General features: G+C 45.5%; 1 pseudogene; it reads right to left on the bottom strand.

The window, feature by feature from the left end:
- The window catches only part of LOC144668766 (ras-specific guanine nucleotide-releasing factor RalGPS1-like), a 56,933-nt pseudogene extending 37,683 nt beyond the window's left edge, over window positions 1-19,250 (bottom strand).
- Window positions 19,251-20,020: the final 770 nt, after the last annotated feature.

The following is a 20,020-nucleotide window of genomic DNA, read 5'->3' as shown; positions in this document are numbered from 1 at the left end:
CTGACCCTCAACTTGCATTTTCAATGTGGGCTCCTGTTTCACTGCTGACCAATTTCTCTCGTAAATCAATTGTATCAGAGTCTGGGAACATGCAATTCAAGGCAATTGGACTAGAGGTGAAGGCGAGAACATGTTGTTAATGAAAGGAGGCATACATACAGCCAAAGAGATGGTTACCCATCTTGTTGCCATCACTTTTCCATAGTTCTTGAATACAAGTCACAACACATGGCCAACATCGAGTGGAAACAATAAATTCACATCTAGCGTTGTAGATTATAATTTTTAGTTAATAGGAAGCTCCTGCTAAGAGTTTCAAAGCTGGTCACTTCTGTGAATCATTAAAGGTTTTAAGACATCAGTAACATTACACAACACATTGTGCAGTGAAAGTTTAGAATTTCCAGGGTAAAACTAGGTGCTCAGTCATTCTGTATTTTCAAACCTGTAGAGTATCTGGTTGAGAATACATACTATATGCTCACTGTAATGAAATTCTCCTTGCACACCCAGACAACTCCGCCCTATACAAGCCACCAAGGTTACAAACCGATTAATGCAGTTGTATATTACCAGGACAGAAAGCCACAACTTGAAAAATGGACACCGTCTGCTTCAAGGAGTGATGCAGCAGTGTTGTTCAGAAATTGGATCATTCACACATCCTCTCTCCTCAGGAAGGCAGCCAAATTAAAATTTCCAACACACTGCATCTAAACCCCATCAGACGGAATTAGCACTACCACCATCCATGGCGAGAAGGGTCCTCTCAGACATGGTTTGACCTCACCCATTACTTTGTAGTTGGTTTAACATTGGAACACAGGGACTTAGGACCAGGAGGAGGCCATTCAGCCCTTTGAGCCTGCTCCGCCATTCAATAAGATCATGGCTGATCTGGTTGTGGTCTCAACTCCACTTCCCTGTCTGCCCCCCACAACCCTCAACTCCCTTGTCAATCAGAAATTTAACTAACTCTGCCTTGAATCAATTCAATGACCCAGCCTCCACTACTTTCTGGGGAAGAGAATTCCACAGCTAATGACCTTCTGAGACAAGAATTCTCATCTTTGTCTTAAAAGGGAGACCTCGTATTCTTAAACTGTGTCCCCCTAGCTCTAGTCTCCCCCACAAGATGAAACTGTATCCACCCTATCAAACCCCCTCAGGATCTTAGATCACCTCTCATTCTTCTAAACTCCAATGGGTGTAGGTTCTACCTTTCTTCTTAGGCTAAGCTTTCATCCCAGGAATGCGTCAAGTGAACCTCCTCCAACACAATTTTCAAAAAAGGAGACCAAGATTCACCATCATTGCTGAAAACCCAGTGCTCAGGTTAGGGGCCTGCTCTCCATTGTGAACCGACCTGTTGCACCAGGAAAGCAGCCTAAAGGTTCAAGGAGGAAAATGATCAATTGGAGTCAAATCAAACTGGGGAGGCCACCAAGTCCCTGTGATCACAGACCAGCTGGTCACAACCCCTCAGCCAGTGGAGTGTGTGCAGCAACATTAAAATGTGAGCAGATTGTAATGGTTGGTGAACACTCAGCCTCCTTGACAGAGATTGGAGGAGATTAAACTCACCTAAATATGGAATGCAAGGTGTTATTTTCACACAACTGATGTAATCCCGGAGCTGTTTGTAGTTATCGTCCTTGGACGTCAGAGTTTCCAACTTTTCAAACACAACCTTATCTCTCCTGCTCAACAGCTGCATTTAAAGAACAAAAAACTTTAATCACAACATTCATCCAGTGCCAACAAATAGCAGCATTTACACTTCTGGATCACAGTGGGCCTCAGCATAGCAGCAGCACATTAGACTCATTGTATCAGTGCCAACTCTTTGATAAAGCAATCCCCAACTAATCTCTCAGCCCTTCTCTCTCTCCCCGTCACCCGGTGTCAATCCCCAACTAACCCCACTGTTCCACCCTCTCCCCATCACCCTGTATCGATCCCAAACTAATCCCATTGCCCTGCTCTCTCGCCATCACCCCATATTGATCCCAAACTAATCCCACTGCCCCGCACTCTCCCCATAACCCGATATCAATCCCCAAACAAACCCCGCTAGCCTACTCTCTCCCCATAGCCCTGTATGAATCCCCAATTAATTCCAATGCTCCACCCTCTCTCCATAGCCCTGTAGCAATCCTAAACTAAACCACAACTCTGCAGCTTTTTCTACCCGAGTTTGTTAAAAAGCCGAGAGAGGAGAAGCTGAGTAACTAGTAATGCTAGTAATGCTAGTTACTAATGCTAGTAATGCTATCCATTCCGATGTCAGCCGGTAAAGGTTATTGGAACCTACAATGTGTTTGTTTGGCTGAAGTTGATTAAAATCCACGCAAAAAAAGCAAACAATTTAGGTAGGAAAAAAAATCTTCACAGCACAAAGCAATCTAGCAAAAACCCACAAGTTTCAAAACCATCATGCCTGTGGCCTTGCAGATTCCGAAAACAGAAATACAATGCACAATAAAACCAATTCAGTACGGAGGACCCCAAATGAATTCATGGAAGAGGAACCTTACTGCTGAAATCAAGATTAGTCAAATAGAAAAACTTCATTTCACCACTTCCATCTCCTCTGATAATTACAGATTTCAGTTCATTCCACCAGCAACACAAATATTCAAACTCTCACCATAAAATCCAACAATTGTCCAAATCTAGTTTTGAAAATAAGCTCACCCATAAACTTCCTCCTCCACCTGCACTGATTGAACATCTCAACTGTCAGCTCTCTCAGTCTGGTACAATGTTCAATACAGGGGGTTCCTGAGAAACAAACAATAGTTTCAAAGTAGGTTAAAAAAGGGTCCTTCACTTGTCACCCATGTTTTTGGCAGCCTGAACAACTGGTGTACATTGTAAAGCTGAAATTATTGCCGTTAATCCGTGAAGATTGTGGAGATCCTGAAGTTTCTGCAACAGAAATAAACTCATTTGCTTTTTCCTGACCTCAGGGTAGATACACTCAGTGAAATAACTGAGGGTCAATGTTACTAATGCAGGGCTGTTGTTATCAAAAGTTAAAGTTCTAGAGTTGAGAAAGTGGGAATCTGCATCATCTTTATCTGCAGCAACCTCTCAACATCGCACATGTGGTGCAAGTCTCAGCTCCAGTACATATAACTAATTATTAAAGTCACTCTTCAAACCTGCATCTTTTGCAAAGCCACTCTCAGGATAAAGAGAGACTCACTTTTGCAATTTTGATGAAGTGCCAGAGAACTTTGACTCTAATTTTAAGAGTCCGTTTGGTGAGAATCTCTCGTATGACCCAGAAACTGACCTGCAAAAGAGCAGCATTAATCTGTTTCTTGTCAATCCTTCCCTTCTTAATCACACTGCAAGTCCTTTCCTTGGACACCACTAGTTTTTAGCCAAGAATGTTACAAGTATTTAATTTTTTTCATTAACTATTTTGGATTAAAAATTCTAAACTTTAGAACTATTCCTCTCCTACAGCTCCTGTTATATTTTTTATTCATTCACGGGATGTGGGCATCGCAGGCTAGACCAGCATTTATTGCCCATCCCCAACTGCCCTTGAGAAGGGCAATTAGGGATGGGCACCTCATGGATGCCCAGTCTTGATTTGTTAGTCCTGTTCAAAAACAATCCCATTTAGCACAGTGGCAGCAGTGCTATTAGACAGGGAATTCCAGGATCTTGACCCAGCAACAATGAAGGAACAGCGATATATTTCCATGGCAGGATGGTGAGTGGCTTGGAGGGGAACGTTCGGGTGGTGGTGTTCCCATGTGTCTGCATCCTTGTCCTTCTAGATGGTAGCAGTCGTGGATTTGGAAGGTGCAGTCTTAGGAGGGGTTGGTGAGTTCCTGCAGTGCATCTTGTAGATGGTACACACTGCTGCCACTGTATGTCAGCGGTGGAAGGAGTGAATGTTTATGGATGGGGTAACAATCAAGCGGGCTGCTTTGTCCTGGATGGTGTTAAGCTTCTTGAGTGTTGTTGGAGCTGTACTCATCCAGGCAAGTGGAGAGTATTCCATCACACTCTTGACCTGTGCCTTGTAAATGGTGGACAGGCTTTGGGAAGTCCAGAGGTGAGTTATTTGTCGCAGGATTCCTAGCCACTGACCTGCTCTTGTAGCCACAGTATTTATATGGTTAGTCCAGTTCAGTTTCTGGTCAATGGTAACCCCCAGGATGTTGATAGTGGGGGATTCAGTGATGGTAATGCTATTGAATGTCAAGGGGCGATGGTTGGATTCTCTCTTGTTGGAGATGGTCATTGCTGGCATTTGTGTGCCATGAATGTTACTTGCCACTTGTCAGCCCAAGCCTGGATATTATCCAGGTCTTGCCGCATTTGGACATGGACTTCTTCAGTATCTGAGGAGTCGTGAATGGTGCTGAACATTGTGCAATCATCAGCAAACATCCCCACTTCTGACCTTATGATGGAAGGAAGGTCACTGATGAAGCAGCTGCAGATGGTCGGCCCTATGACACTATCCTGAGAAACTCCTGCAGTGATGTCCTGGAGCTGAGATGACTGACCTCCAACAACCACAACTATCTTCCTCTGCACTAGGTATGACTTCAACCAGCAGAGAGTTTTGCCGGGGGTCCTTTATGCCACACTGGATCAAATGCTGCCTTGATGTCAAGGGCAGTCACTCTCAATTCACCTCTGGAGTTCAGCTCTTTTGTCCATGTTTGGACCAAGGCTGTAATGATGTCAGAAGATAAGTGGCCCTGGCAGGGCCCCAAACATTCAGCATGAGCATTAGTGAGCAGGTTATTGCTAAGCAAGTGCCACTAGTTAGCACTGTTGATGACCCCTTCCATTACTTTACTGATGATCAAGAGTAGACAGATGGGGTGGTAATTGACTAGGTTGGATAGGTATAGTCTAGGGATGGACAAATGGAGCTAGTTAAGTATTGAGGTTCAAACAAGCCCCATAGTAAGCAGGTAACTAGCAGCAATAACCAGTCACTACTGACAGCAGAGGTAAAGCATTTGCCCAGAAGGAACGTACCAATAAAAGTGGCCAATAAAAGAACAGCAAGAGTAAACTGATGGGGCGGTAATTGGCTGGGTTGGATTGGTCCTTCTTTTTGTTTACAGGACATACCTGGGCAATTTTCCACATTGCCTGGTAGATGCCAGTGCTGTAGTTGTATTTGAACAGCCTGGCTAGGGATGCAGCAAGTTCTGGAGCACAAGACTTCAGTACCATTGCCAGAATGTTGTCAGGCCCCATAGCTTTTGTAGTATCCAGTGCCTCCTGATATCATGTGGAGTGAATCAAATTGGCTGTAGACTGGCATCTGTTATACTGGGGACCTCCGAAGGAAGCCAAAATGGATCATCCACTCGGCACTTCTGGCTGAAGATTGTTGCGAATGCTTCAGCCTTATTTTTTTGCACTGATGTGCTGGGCTCCTCCATCATTGAGTATGGGAATATTTGTGGTGCCTCCTCCTCCAGTTATTTTAATTGTCCACTGCAATTCCTGACTGGATATGGCAGGACTGCAGAGATTAAATCTGAACCATTGGTTGTGGAATTGCTTAGCTCTGTCTATCACTTGTTGCTTATGCTGTTTGGCATGCAAGTAGTCCTGTGTTGTAGCTTCCTCAGGTTGACACCTCATTTTTAGGTCTGTCTGATGCTGCTCCTGGCATGCACTCCTGCACTCTTCATTGAACCAGGATTGATCTCCTGACTTGGTGGTAATGGTAGAGTGGGGGATATGCCAGGCCATTACCGATTGTGTTTGAGTACAATTCTGTTGTTGCTGATGGCCCACAGCGCCTCATGGATACCCGGTCCTGAGTTGCTAGATCTGTTCAAAATCTATCCCATTTAGCACGATGGTAGTGCCACACAACATGATGGACGGTATCCTCAATGTGAAGACGTGACTTCATCTCCACAAGGGCTGTGTGGTGGTCACTCCTAACAATACTGTCATGGACAGATGCTTTTCCCTCTTGTTGATTCCCTCACCACCTGTTTCAGACCCAGTCTAGCAGCTACGTCACTTAGGGCTCAGCCAGCTCAGTTAGTAGTGGGGCTACCGAGCTACTCTTGGTGATGGGCATTGACGTTCCCCATCCAGGATACATTCTGCGGCCTTGCCACCCTCAGTACTTCCAAGTGGTGTTCAACATGGAGGAGCACTGATTCATCAGCTGAGGGAGGGCGGTAGGTGGTAATCAGCAGGAGGTTTCCATGCCCATGTTTGACTTGATGCCATGAGACTTCATGGGGTCTGGAATCGATGTTCAGAACTCCCATGGCAACTCCCACTGTATACCACTGTGCCACCATCTCTGCTGGATCTGTCCTGCCGGTGGGACAGGACATATCCAGGGATGGTGATGGTGGTGTCTGAGACATTGTCTGTAAGATATAATTCCATAAGTATCACTATGTCTGGCTGTTACTAGCTAGCTAGCTAGCTTGACCACTCTGTGAGACAGCTCTCCCAATTTTGGCACTAGCCCTCAGACGTTAGTAAGGGGGACTTTGTAGGGTTGACAGGGCTAATTTTGCCATTGCCATTTCCGGTTTCCAGGTCAGGTAGCTGAACAGAAGATTAAGATTTTATTTTTTCTCCTTCTGCCAAAATCGGGATTCATTTCACCAGTTAAATACCAAGAGGCTGATCAAGTCAGACCCATTACCGAAACTCCAACAGGGTGAAGGACGTAGACCCAGAACAAGGCGACAAAAGGGTCTAGGATAGTGACAGTCAAGTTCAGAGCTTCCTTGGATAGTGATGGTGGATAATGTGGACAGATTGCCAGGACATTAGACCTGTGCAATAGCAGCTAGACAATGCAGTGGACATTAAATGGACCAAATTGTCTCTGGTTAATTACAAGGCCATGTCTGGTTTTACATCCTACCTGGTTAAATCTCCTGGCAAAAGCTACCACGTTGGGAGCCAAAGTACATTTCTCTCTCTTGTTCCAAACGCAACCAGATAATTCCTGTTTGGGGAAAAAAGGAAGATCTGATTCATCACCCAATAAGAACTGAAGAATTTTTAGTTCCAGATCCCAATTCGGATTTCACCATTCCAACAATTAAATATTATTTATTGTGCTCCTGACAAAAGGACATTGAATTCTTCCTCATCCCAAACCCTGTACTCTTATACAAGCCAATTGCGGATGATTGTGCCCTGAGTTCATTGGACGTATATAAGTTGTCTGTTCCTTCATCAGGCTACAATCCCAGTACAGTGCTGTGGGAGTACTGCACTGTCAGAGGTGCCATCCGTCTGATGGTGTTGAACCAAGGCTCCATCTGCCCTCAGTTGGATGTAAAAGATCCCATGTCACTATTTCCAAGAAAATTAGAGGCTTCCCCAGTGCCCTGGTCAAAATCTACTCCTCAACCAACATCACTTAAGCAGATAAAAGCAAAATACTGCAGTTGCTGGAGATCAGAAATAAAAACACAGAAAAACTCAGCAGGTCTGGCAGAATCTGCAGAGAGTGAAAAACAGTTAACGTTTCAAGTCTGTACGACTCTTCTTCAGAGCTAAAGCTTATACGAAATGTTAACTCTGTTTTTCTCTCTCCACAGATTCTGCCAGACCTGCTGAGGTTTTCCAGCATTTTCTGCTTTTATTTCAGTTGAACAGATCACCTGGTCATTGTCTCATTCCTGCTTTGGGAGCTTGCTGTGCAAAAATTGGCTGCTGCATCTCCTACATCACAGCAGTGACTCCGCTTCAGGACTACTACACTGGCTGTAAAATGCTTTGAAACGCCTTGAGATTTTAAAAGGCACAGGTGCCTTTTAAGCTTTGGTTAAATGCTTGGTCACAAGGAGTTGACATACTCTCCAAGAGGATGATAAGCAACAAGACACTAGAAGGAAATCAAGCTTAGCTCTTGATTGCAGGTCCATGATACAAGCTCAGTTCACCCAGTAGTGTGTGTGTGTGTATAACATGGTATAATGTACATGTTAACAATAACCTCCTGTACATTGGTGTTGTCGAGAGTCTCAATGTGGTTTCAGTTGATTAAAACAAGCAAGGTAGCAGTCGAAGGTTGTATTCGAATCACCCTATTCAAATGATTATCATCTTCAGTAGATTACTGTTTGGAGATTAAATTCAGAGACTGAGATATTTCTAGGATTAAGAGAGTTAAAAAAAAAAATACAGCCTAAAAACAGCTTCTAACCCTTCAAACCTGGGTGGGTGGGGAAGTAAAACATATCACTAAATTCCGAGATTGAACACAGATGTTTTTCCAGAGCTCTGGATTTTAATTACAGAATTGCATTCTTTGCCAAACATGAGTTGGTCATAAAATGATTTTTATTAAAAAGTCAAATCAAGATTATTTTAATTTGGAGGAAAGTGACTCTATGGGGTGGGGGGGAGGGATGCCAAAAGAGACAGAGCAAATTTCTTATCTATAGGTTGGAGTTTTACATCTCCAGCTTTTGAAATCCACTGTCTGTGTGTTGTGAGCAACTATAAAATAACGGAAGAAAAGTATCCTCCTGTGGGCAGCCAGGCTCCCATCTGTCATGAATTGGATCATACCAGTCAAACCACCATAGACCCACAGCTCAAAAATGCTGCTACCAAGTTAGAAAAACAGCAACTTGCATTTGGATAGCATCTTCGACAAAGCAAAACATCCCAAGGTGCTTCGCAGAAGAGAGTTACAGAACAATATTGGATAAAAACAAAAAGCTAAAAGCTACTGCGGATGCTGGAAATCCAAAACAAAAACAGAATTACCTGGAAAAACTCAGCAGGTCTGGCAGCATCGGCAGAGAAGAAATCAGTTAATGTTTCGAGCCTTCATGGCCCTTCGGCAGAACTGAAGCATAGTTAGAAGAAGGGAGAAATATAAATTGGTTTAAGGTGGGTGGGGGGGGTGGGGGAAGAGAGACATTGAGGGTGTGGTGATTGTGGAGATGAGCAGATAATCAAAAGATGTCACAGACAAAAGGGTCAAAGAGGTGTTGAAGGTGGTGATATTTGTCTAAGAAAAGTGCTTATTAAGAATGGAAGACAGGATATTCAAAGTACAGCTCTAGTGGGGGTGGGGTGGAAAGACTAACGAGGTTTTAATTTTAGATTTAAAAATAATGGAAATAGGTGGGGAAAGAAGAATCTATATAAATCATTGAAAAAAAAGCAGGGGTGGGGTGGGGGAGAAACGGGGTGGGGATGGGGGGAGGGGGAGTTTAAGATCTAAAGTTGTTGAATTCAATATTCAGCCCGGAAGGCTGTAAAGTGCCTAGTCGGAAGATGAGGTGCTGTTCCTCCAGTTTGCGTTGGGCTTCACTGGAACAATGCAGCAAGCCAAGGACAGACATGTGGGCAAGAGAACAGGGTGGAATGTTAAAATGGCAAGCGACAGGGAGGTTTGGGTCTTTCTTGCGGACAGACCGCAGGTGTTCCGCAAAACGGTCGCCCAGTTTGCGTTTGGTCTCTCCAATGTAGAGGAGACCGCATTGGGAGCAACGAATGCAGTAGACTAAGTTAGGGGAAATGCAAGTGAAATGCTGCTTCACTTGAAAGGAGTGTTTGGGCCCTTGGACGGTGAGGAGAGAGGAAGTGAAGGGGCAGGTGTTGCATCTTCTGCGTGGGCATGGGGAGGTGCCATAAGTGGGGGTTGAGGAGTAGGGGGTGATGGAGGAGTGGACCAGGGTGTCCCGGAGGGAACGATCCCTACGGAATGCCGTCAGGGGGGGTGAAGGGAAGATGTGTTTGGTGGTGGCATCATGCTGGAGTTGGCGGAAATGGCGGAGGATGATCCTTTGAATGCGGAGGCTGGTGGGGTGATAAGTGAGGACAAGGGGGACCCTATCATGTTTCTGGGAAGGAGGAGAAGGCGTGAGGGAGGATGCGCGGGATATGGGCCGGACACGGTTGAGGGCCCAACAATATTGGACACCGAGTCACGTTAGGAGATATGAGGAGAGGTGACCGAAAGCTCAAAGGGGCAGATTTTAAGGAGTGTCTGAAAGGAGGATAGAGAGAGGTGGAGAGGTTCATGGAGGGCTTTGGGCCTCGGCAGCTGAAGGCACACTGCCAATGGCGGAGCAATTCAAATTGAGGACACGCAAGAGGCCAGATTAGAGGAATTCAGAGATCTCAGAGCTGTAGGAAGTTACAGAGACCAGAGACAGAGTGAGACCATGGAGGGATTTGAACAGGAGGGTGAGAATTTTAAATTCTGACCATTAGGGATAATCATGCGACCTTAAAACGCAAGGGATGGACAAATGGAACTAGTTAAATTATTGAGGTTCAAACAAGCCCCATAGTAAGCAACTAACTAGCAGCAACAACCAGTCAGTACTGACGGCAGAGGGAAAGCATTCGCCCAGAAGGAACGTACCACATCAAAGTGGCCAATAAAAGAACAGCAACCAACAAGATTTACTGCCAAGCATCTGGCAGTGTTTGGCAATAATTTCTAAATCCACGTCTCCCAAATGGTATAGAGATCAGCTCCAAGCTTCGTCTAGCTCGCTTTGGAAGATAATAGCTCTGTACCTCAAAAGGAAAAGTTGGCAACTATGTTAACTTATCTGCCTATATTATGGACAACAAAATTACCATGGTAACCAGTAATGTTGCATAAATTGGTTTGGTGGGTTCCTGCACAGGATGGGTTGATATGTGTATTGGCCAGTGTGGGACTGAGCTCAACCCTTCAGGAAGAAGATCATCCCTGGGCTCAACTCTCAGCTGTAACCAGTTACATCTCATCTGGCATTAAGGCTATTGCTAGTGCATGTATCTGTCTGTCTCTCAGTGTCTCTCTCTCTCTCACTGTGTTGTGGGGCTGAGGGGGGGGTGCAGGTGGCAGAAAAGGTTAATATGGGGAGGGAGACACAGTCTTCTGAAGTTCTCAGTCTTTGCTCACTATCCATGGTCTTCTCTACAACTGCACAAATTCAGGCCTCAGTCCAGAGTGGATCTGATCTCAGCTGTGATTTCCTTCAGGATCACATCGATCCCAAATAATGGTTGTCCGCTTATGTGAACCTCATAATATGGAGGCATTTAAAAAAGTTTTCAACATATATGAACTCATCTCAGAGATGCTGAACTGTGCAAAATAGAACTAACCCCTGTCCATAGACCTGTCCAGATGGTACCTCCAACACTCCTGCACTCCCTCACCACCACGGCGGAGTACCATTGCAGATTAAATTCTCTGAAGTGGCAATGGAACCCACAACCTCCTGACTGTGCGTTACCGCTGAGCCGCTGGCCAAAGTTATTTGGGGTTGTGGGGGGAAGGGGCAGTTGTGAAGGAAGCAAGGAGGTTTTAACAAACTGCATTATAAGGCATAGTAATTTGTTTTAAAAAAGAGATAAAATTGTGCAGGAAATCTTCAGTATTTTGGTTTGCACAGGGTTTTGAGAAATTCTCCGTGTGGGGAATCTGTGTGCCTGACATGATCACACTTACCCACAGAATTGAGACACTAGGCAGAGCTGGTTCACCCCAAGGTATCTAGCTGCATTAAAAACTCTTGTATTTTTGTTCCTCCTATTGGTGATGAGATTCTGAGCTCCCTCAGCATTTAGGCTCCTGTTCACTAGTTTCCTTTTTTATTTGTTAATTAGCACTACGATTTCTGAAACATCAGAATTTTAATCATTAAAATCTGGACTGCCAACCAAACACTGCACAACAGTCTCAAACAGTAAATTCAGAAGATTGCACCATTTTCATAAGCCTTTAGGCCAACAACACAACAAATTAACTTTAAACAAGGAAAAAAAAACATTGTTTATGAAGAGAAACAGATGTTATAAATGAGAATGAGATTAAGTTGCTGTAGCTGTAAATTCTTAAAATGAGACACTGCAAACCACTTCATCTTCTGAACACAGGTTGGGATGAGGATTGCTTCACTGATTTCTAAAATCTATTACTCGGCGTAAAGAATGTCAGCTGAACAAAAATCAACAGGTTAAAAGGAGTTGATAATAGCACAGGACAGCGATGAGATTACTGAATCACAGAGTCGTTACAGCACAGGAGGCGGCCATTCTGCCCATCATGTCTGCACCAGCTCTATGAATGAGCAATTCACCCAGTGACCTTCCCCCACCTTCTACCCGTAACCCTGCACAACCTCTTTTCAGAAAATAACCCAGTTCGCTCGTCAATGCCTCAGTTGGACCTGCCTCCACTCCCAGGCAGTGCATTCCAAACCCTAACCGCACGCTGCATGAAAAGGTTTCTCCTCGTGCCTCCATTGCTTCTTTTGCCAATTCCCTTAAACATGCCCTCTCATTCTTGAACCTTTCACCAGTGAGAACAGTTTCTCCCTAGCGACTCTGTCCAGATCCCTCATGATTTTGAACACCTCAATCAAGTCTCCTCTCAGCCTTCTCTTCTCCAAGGAAATCAGTCCCAACTTCTCCAATCTATCTTCATAGCTGAAGTTCCTCAGCCCTGGGACTATTTTGCATGAATAATTTTTTTTTAATTACATTAAATCCAGAGCTGGAGCTAAATTTCTGACAATTTGATATTTCGGGCACAAGGATGAAAAGCGACAAAACCCAAGACTGGGACATGGACATCTTGGGGTTTAAAGACCCTGGGTTGTAAGGGGAGGGAAGACCAAGCAAGGTTCTGGAAAAGGAGGTATTGATGGCAGAGGGAGGGAGTGGGGGGAGCTGGCGAGAACCCCTCCCTCCCATTATGCATGAGTATCGCTCCCATATTATTCACTAAACTCAGACAAACAACTTGCATTTCATTAGTTTCAAGGCACTAGGTAAAAGTCTCAAGATGCTTGACAGGAGTGTTATCAAACAAAACCTGATGCTGAGGCACATGAGGGTATATTAGGGACAGGCAACCAAGAGTTTGGTCAGGGAGGTCAGTCTTAAGGAGCATCTTAGAGGAGGAAAGAGGCGGAGAGGTTTGGAGAGGGAATTCCAGAGCTCAGCAGCTAATATCAGGGTGAAGGAAATTAGCCGCGTGGAAGAGGTCAGAATTGGAGGGGTAATAATTGGAAGAGGTCTCGAAGCATTATAGGGATGGAGAAGGTTACTGAGGTAGGGAGGGGAGAGGCCAGAGAGAGATTGGAATGTGAGACTTGATTCAGTTAAAAAACATGTTGTACTAAGATACCCTACTTGATTTTAACTAGGCAGTCATCCAAGATATAGTTAGCTCAGGTTACTATAGAAACATGCAAATGTGTAATTAAACCAATCACACCATCATACAAGCTGCTCTGAGGCTGATGACAGAACAATATATCCAAATAACTTTTAATCGGGGTCACTACCTCAAAGTCTTTAATTTTGTCTTTAAAAAGCCCATCATCCATTGACAAACAGCTAACTGACCACAGCAATAATCTTGCATTCATCTAGATTTTCCTCCCCGTCACTTAAATTTTTTAAAAAAAATTGTGGGAAAGAAAAAATTCAGAGTAACTCGCCACGAGAAAGAAATCCATTAATCACATCGCAGTCTCTCCACTTCAAAGAACCAGCCAGTCAACTCAGCAATTCATCAGCATTTCATTGCTGGAGCCAGAAACACTAATGGCAGATCAGTGAGACAAACCAGTCACTGACTGGGTCATTGCAACCTCTGAAATGATTAAACTGAGGAGCTGGCGTATTCTCCTGGACTAACAGGAAGGGCGGCTAGTCATCGGCTCACGCAACAACAAGTCCCCCCAGCAGCCCCAATTTCACAAACTATCCAACACAATGCAAACTAAGACACCCCTCAAGGCCACAACATCCACCTAGACAGAGCAGATGTCACTGGCACACAGTAGCAGGCAGCGTGTACCACAGACAAGATGCACTGCAGCAATTTACCAAGGCTCCTTCGACAACACCTTCCAAACCCGCCACCTCTACCATCTAGAAGAGTGAGGGCAGCAGACACATGGGAACACCACCACCTGGAAGTTCCCCTCCATGTCACTCACCATCCTGACTTGGAAATATATCGCCGTTCCTTCACTGTCGCTGGGTCAAAATCCTGGAACTCCCTCCCCAACAGTAAGGTGGGTGCACCCACACCACAAAAGTTGAAGGTGCCAGCTCACCACCACCTTCTTGGTGGCATTTGAGGTTGGACAACAAATGCTGTCCTTGCCAGCGACAGTCACATACCATGAAAATATTTTTAAAATTGTTATCTGCAGCGAGACACCCTCAGCTTTCTGTCAGTTCAACACTTGATGGGTGGTCACCTTGGCTCATGGCCATGGTCTGATCCCTTAACCCTCATTCTCCCCTGGCCTGGCCGCTTCTGCTACTCCCCACAGCCTCGCTCCTCTCACCCCCACTGTCCCCATCTGGGACCCTCCCCCTTCACCCCACCCTCCCCTGGCCTGGCCCCTTCTGCTGCTCCCCACAGCCTGGCTCCTCTCACCCCTACTCTCCCCATCCGGGACCCTCCCCCTTCACCCCACCCTCCCCCACTGTCCCCATCCGGGACCCTCCCCCAGCCTGACCTCTCCCACAGCTCCCCGCAGCTTGGCCCCTCCCCCCTACCTCTGGTTGGATGGCTCTGAAGACAGGAATATCAAGTTGCGTGATTTGACTCTGAAACAAACCAGAATATGGGGGATCCGCAACAGGCAAAACACAGGATGTGAAATGCGAGCAGAATTCTTTCACTGACATACAAGCTAAAAAGCAACCTATCAGCTAATTCTACACGGGCAACAAAAACATTTTACAATCAGATATGTACCCTTTCCTGCACAGTCCGCTCCTCTGAGTTACTGCTCCCAATCAAACCCCAGGTTCTATCTTAATCTGCTCTGCCTCGTGCCTCCTTCCCAAGTCTTTCCCTTACCCTGCCTTTGCTTCCCGACCCATTCCCAGATGCTGGTTTTCATGGGCGTTATCCAGCATTGTTTCGGGATCTCCGACAGAATAAAAACAAAATGCTGGAAATACTCAGATCTGGCTGCATCCGCGGAGAGAAAAGCAGCATTAACGTTTCAGGTTGATGACCTTACAATCAGCTCCAATGATTTCCAACATTTTCTATTTTTATTTCAGATTTCCAGTGTCTTGCTTTAGTCTTACAGATTTAAGGTGAGAGGCTAAAGAACCAGAGGCCACATGAGAAATTTTTCATGCAATGAGTGTTTAGGATTTGGAACGCACTGTCTGATGGGCTGATGGATAAAGATGGATAAAGTAATCACCTTATCTAGAGTCATAAGAGGTCTACAGCACAGAAAAAGGCCCTTCGGCCCATTGAGTCTGCGCCGGTCAAAAAGTACCAAACTATTCTAATCCCATTTTCCAGCACTAGGGAAATTGGATAAATATTTGCACTGTGCTGTAGACCTCTATGACTCTAGATAAGGCGATTACTTTATCCACCTTTATCCATCAGCCCATCAGGCAGTGCAGGAGAGAAAGCTGCAGAAACATAGGGACAGAGCAGGAGGGTGGGTCGAACTGGATTGCTCTGAAAAAGGGCCAGGCTCGATGGGTCAAATAATCTCCTTCAGTGTTATAACTAGTCAATGGTGCCAAGGAGGAACAGTCACTTTCCAAGATTATATACACTTGTTAATAGACGCAGAGCATCTTACAAGACCAGAGGAAGGGAGAGAGCAGCAGATGGAGAAATTATACCTTAAAAGAACGACCACACTGACTTCAGCTGCAGGCTGAAGTGACCAGTCAACAAGGACAAGACTCAATGCTCCAACAACCACAGTCTGAGGTTTTCTAAGAAAGAAACATCGCAAACTTTTGAACTCCTCTTTTGCAGACACAGACAGTGACTGCTGATGGTTTTGTCAAGTGGCAAAGATACAACGCAGAGACATGTTCAACGCACAATTGGCAGAATAATTCAAAACTATGGAACCATAGAAACCTTCCCTTCCTTTTTACCCATCAAGAGGTTGCCTCATCAGCCTTACCCCAGGATCAAGTTAACCCGAATAATTAATGGACATTGAGAATTGAGTACATGACCTAGGCTGACACGTCAGTGCAGTACTGAGGGGTTGCTGCACAGTCAGAGGCACCATCCTTTGGATGAGATGTTAAACCACGACCCTCTCTGTCCCTCAGGTAGAAGTAAAGAATCCCAAGGAGCTATTTTTAACAAGAGCAGAAGTTATCCTGGTGCCCTAGCCTAAATTTGTCCTTCAATTAACAAATTTCCTATTTATCATCATATTGTTCTGTTTGGGAGCTTGCTGTGTGCAAATTGACTGCAACATTTCCTACATTTCACCAGTCACTGCCCTCTAAAAATACTTCATTGGCTGTAAAGTTGAGGCATCCTGAAGTTGTGAAAGGCGCTATATAAATGCAAATTCGAGATCAATGGCAAGATCAAACATTTGAAATTGTTGTCATCCAAGATATTTGTAAGGTTTGAGAATTCTACTCTACAGCTATTCTTCCTCGTTCTGTCCTACAACATGTTCCTTCAGTCATGACCAGTCTGACCTGACCCTGCCATGTCTGCTGCCACCTCCTTCCAATTCTCCCTCCCTGACTCCAGCCTGCCTTACAGTATCTTGTTGGTGAGCCCAGTGCTCTGTGACTGTGGCAGGCACTGCAAACAGTCCCAACCCACTTTTGGATATTCACATGAACGTTTTCTAAAGACCTTTGGATTTTCAACTATTTTCCCCCCCTAGTTGCAGGGACAGAGGTCATTATAAATCCCTACCAGCTACAACCAAATAACAGCACAGGTTACGAATCAAATTGGAAACCTATTACCTGCACTTAGTGCATCACTCAGCATATCTCTCGGGCACCTGGACATTCAACTGATTCTTCATAGTTTAATTATATTGCTGCTTACAGCTCAGGCACCCATTCTAAACCCAACACTCATGATTCATTGTCCTCCATCTCCCCCACCCTTGTTCCCACTCCATGTTTTACTCACTACAAATTGTTCTGGAGTCACCATGAGAACGTCAAACACAACAGCATCGAAGCTCTTTCGGGGGCCACAGGATCCTTTCTCTGTGGACGCCACAGATGAGCTCCTCTGAAAGAGGCAAAATCTTAGGCTGAAGGTAGGCAGTAATTCTGGTCAATAATACTAATCATTTGACACTGATAGAAAGTTCATTCACCGACCCATGCCAGATAAGTTTTTAAATTCTCCGAATTTTTTTTGGAAGTCATCATTTTTGAGTGTAGGAAATGGAGCAGCTGTTTGTGCACAGCAAGATCCCACACAGCAATGTGATAAGGATCAGATGGCCCGTTATAGTGATGCTGCTGGAGGGATATTTAGCCAGGACACTGGGGAGAACTCACCCACACAGCCTGACTAGCAAAAAAGAACAAAGAGAGAGAGTGATGGTCACTCCTGTTATGGGCAGGCAGAGGCTAGGTCTGTCCTGTCCCACTGGCAGGACAGATCCAGCAGAAATGGCAGCACAGTGGTATACAATCTGGAGGGAGTTGACCTGGGACTCCGGACCCCATGAAATCTCATGGCATCAGGTCAAACATGGGCAAGGAAACCTCCTGCTGATTACCACGTACCATCCTCCCTCGGCTGATGAATCAATGCCCCTCCATGTTGAACACCACTCAGAGGAAGCACTGAGGATGGCAAGGGCGCAGAATGTACTCTGGGTGAGAGACTTCAAAGTCCATCATCAAGGGTGGCTCGGTAGCACCACTACTGACTGAGCCCTAAATGACATAGCTGCTAGACTGGGAGAGGGAACCAACAAGAGGGAAAAACATACTAAATCTCATCTTCACCAACCTGCCTGCCACAGATGTATCTGTCCATGACAGTATGGGTAGGAGTGACCACCGCACAGCACAGTCTTTGTGGCGGTGAAGTCCCACCTTCACATTAAGGATACCCTCCATCGTGTTGTGTGGCACTGCCACCATGTTAAATGGGATAGATTTTGAACAGATCTAGCAACTCAAGGCTGGGCATCCATGAGGCACTGTGGGCCATCAGCAGCAGCAGAATTATACTCAAACACAATCTGTAACCTCATGACTCTACCACTACCATCAAGCTAGGGGATCAACACTGGTTCAATGAAGAGTACAGGAGGGCATGCCAGGAGCAGAACCAGGCATACCTAAAAATGATGTGTCAACCTGTTGAAGCTGTAACACAGGACTACTTGAGTGCCAAACAACATAAGCAACAAGTGATAGACAGAGCTAAGCCATCCCTCAACCAATGGATCATATTTAAGCTCTGCAGTCCTGCCACATTCAGTCGTGAATGGTGGTGGACAATTAAACAACTAACAGAAGGTGGAGGCTCCACAAATATCCCCATCCTCAATGATGGAGGAGCCCAGCACATCAGTGCAAAGATAAGGCTGAAACTTCTGGCTGAAGATTGTAGCCAGTGGATGATCTATCTTGGCATACTCCGGAGGTCCCAGCATCTCAGATGCCAGTGTTCAGCCAATTCAATTCACTCCACATGATATCAAGAAACGGCTGAAGGCACTGGATACTGCAAAGGCTATGGGCCCTGTCAACATTCCAGCAATAGTACTGGAGACTTGTGCTCCAGAACTTGCTGCGCCCCTAGCCAAGCTGTTCCAGCACAGCTACAACACTGGCATCTACCTGGCTATGTGGAAAATTGCCCAGGTATGTCCTGTACACAAAAAGCAGGACAAGCCAAACCTGGCCAATTACTGCCCCATCAGTCTACTCTCCATCATCAGTACAGTGATGGAAGTGGTCATCAATAGTGCTATCAAGTGGCACTTGCTTAGCAACAACCTGCTCACTGGCACCCAGTTTGGGTTCTGCCAGGGCCACTCAGCTCCTGGCCCCATTACAGCCTTAGTTCAAACATGGACAAAAGAGCTGAACTCCAGAGGTGAGGCGAGTGCGGCTGCCCTTGACATCAAGGCTGCATTTGACCAAGTGTGGCATCAAGAAGCCCTAGCAAAACTGGAGTCATTAGGAATCAGGGGGAAAACTGTCCACTGGTTAGAGTCATACTGAGCACAAAGGAAGATGGTTGTGGTTGTTGGAGGTCAGTCATCTCAGCTCCAGGACATCACTGCAGGAGTTCCTCAGGGTAGTGTCCTCGGCCCAACCATCTTCAGCTGCTTCATCAATGACCTTCCTTCCAAAATAAGGTCAGAAGTGGGGATGTTCGCTGATGATTGCACAATGTTCAGTACCATTCGCGACTCCTCAGATACTGAAGCAGTCCATGTCCAAATGCAGCGAGACCTGGACATATACAGCTTTGAGCTGACAAGTAACATTTGCACCACACAAGTGCCAGGCAATGACCATCTCCAACAAGAGAGAATCCAACCATCGCCCCTTGACGTTCAATGGCATTATCATCACTGAATCCCCTACTATCAACATCCTGGGGGTTACCATTGACCAGAAACTGAACTGGACCAGCCATAAATACTGTGGCAACAAGAGCAGGTCAGAGGCAAGGAATCGTGTGACAAGTAACTCACCTCCCGACTCCCCAAAGCCTGTCCACCATCTACAAGGCACAAGTCAGGAGTGTGATGAAAAACTCCCCACTTGCCTGGGTGAATGCAGCTCCCACAACATTCAAGAAGCTTGACACCATCCAGGACAAAGCAGCTCACTTGATTGGCACCATATCCACAAACATTGACTCCCTCCACCACCGACGCACAGTAGCAGCAGTGTGTACCATCTACAAGATGCACTGCAGGAATTCACCAAGGCTCCTTCGACAGTACCTTCCAAACCCATAACAAAAACAGAATTACCTGGAAAAACTCAGCAGGTCTGGCAGCATCGGTGGAGAAGAAAAGAGTTGACGTTTCGAGTCCAACATGACCCTTCAACAGAACTGAAGTATAGTTAGGAGAGAGGTGAAATATAAGCTGGTTTAAGGTGGGGGGCGGGGGGAGAGAGAAGTTGAGGGTGGGGTGGTTGTGGGGACAAGCAAGCAGTGATAGGAGCAGATAATCAAAAGATGTCACAGACAAAAGGATCAAAGAGGTGTTGAAGGTGGTGATATTATCTAAGAAAAGTGCTAATT

Source organism: Cetorhinus maximus, chromosome 28 (assembly GCF_964194155.1).
Source record: "Cetorhinus maximus chromosome 28, sCetMax3.hap1.1, whole genome shotgun sequence".
Taxonomy (NCBI): Eukaryota; Metazoa; Chordata; class Chondrichthyes; order Lamniformes; family Cetorhinidae; genus Cetorhinus; species Cetorhinus maximus.
This window is presented reverse-complemented; position numbering and strand designations above follow the sequence as displayed.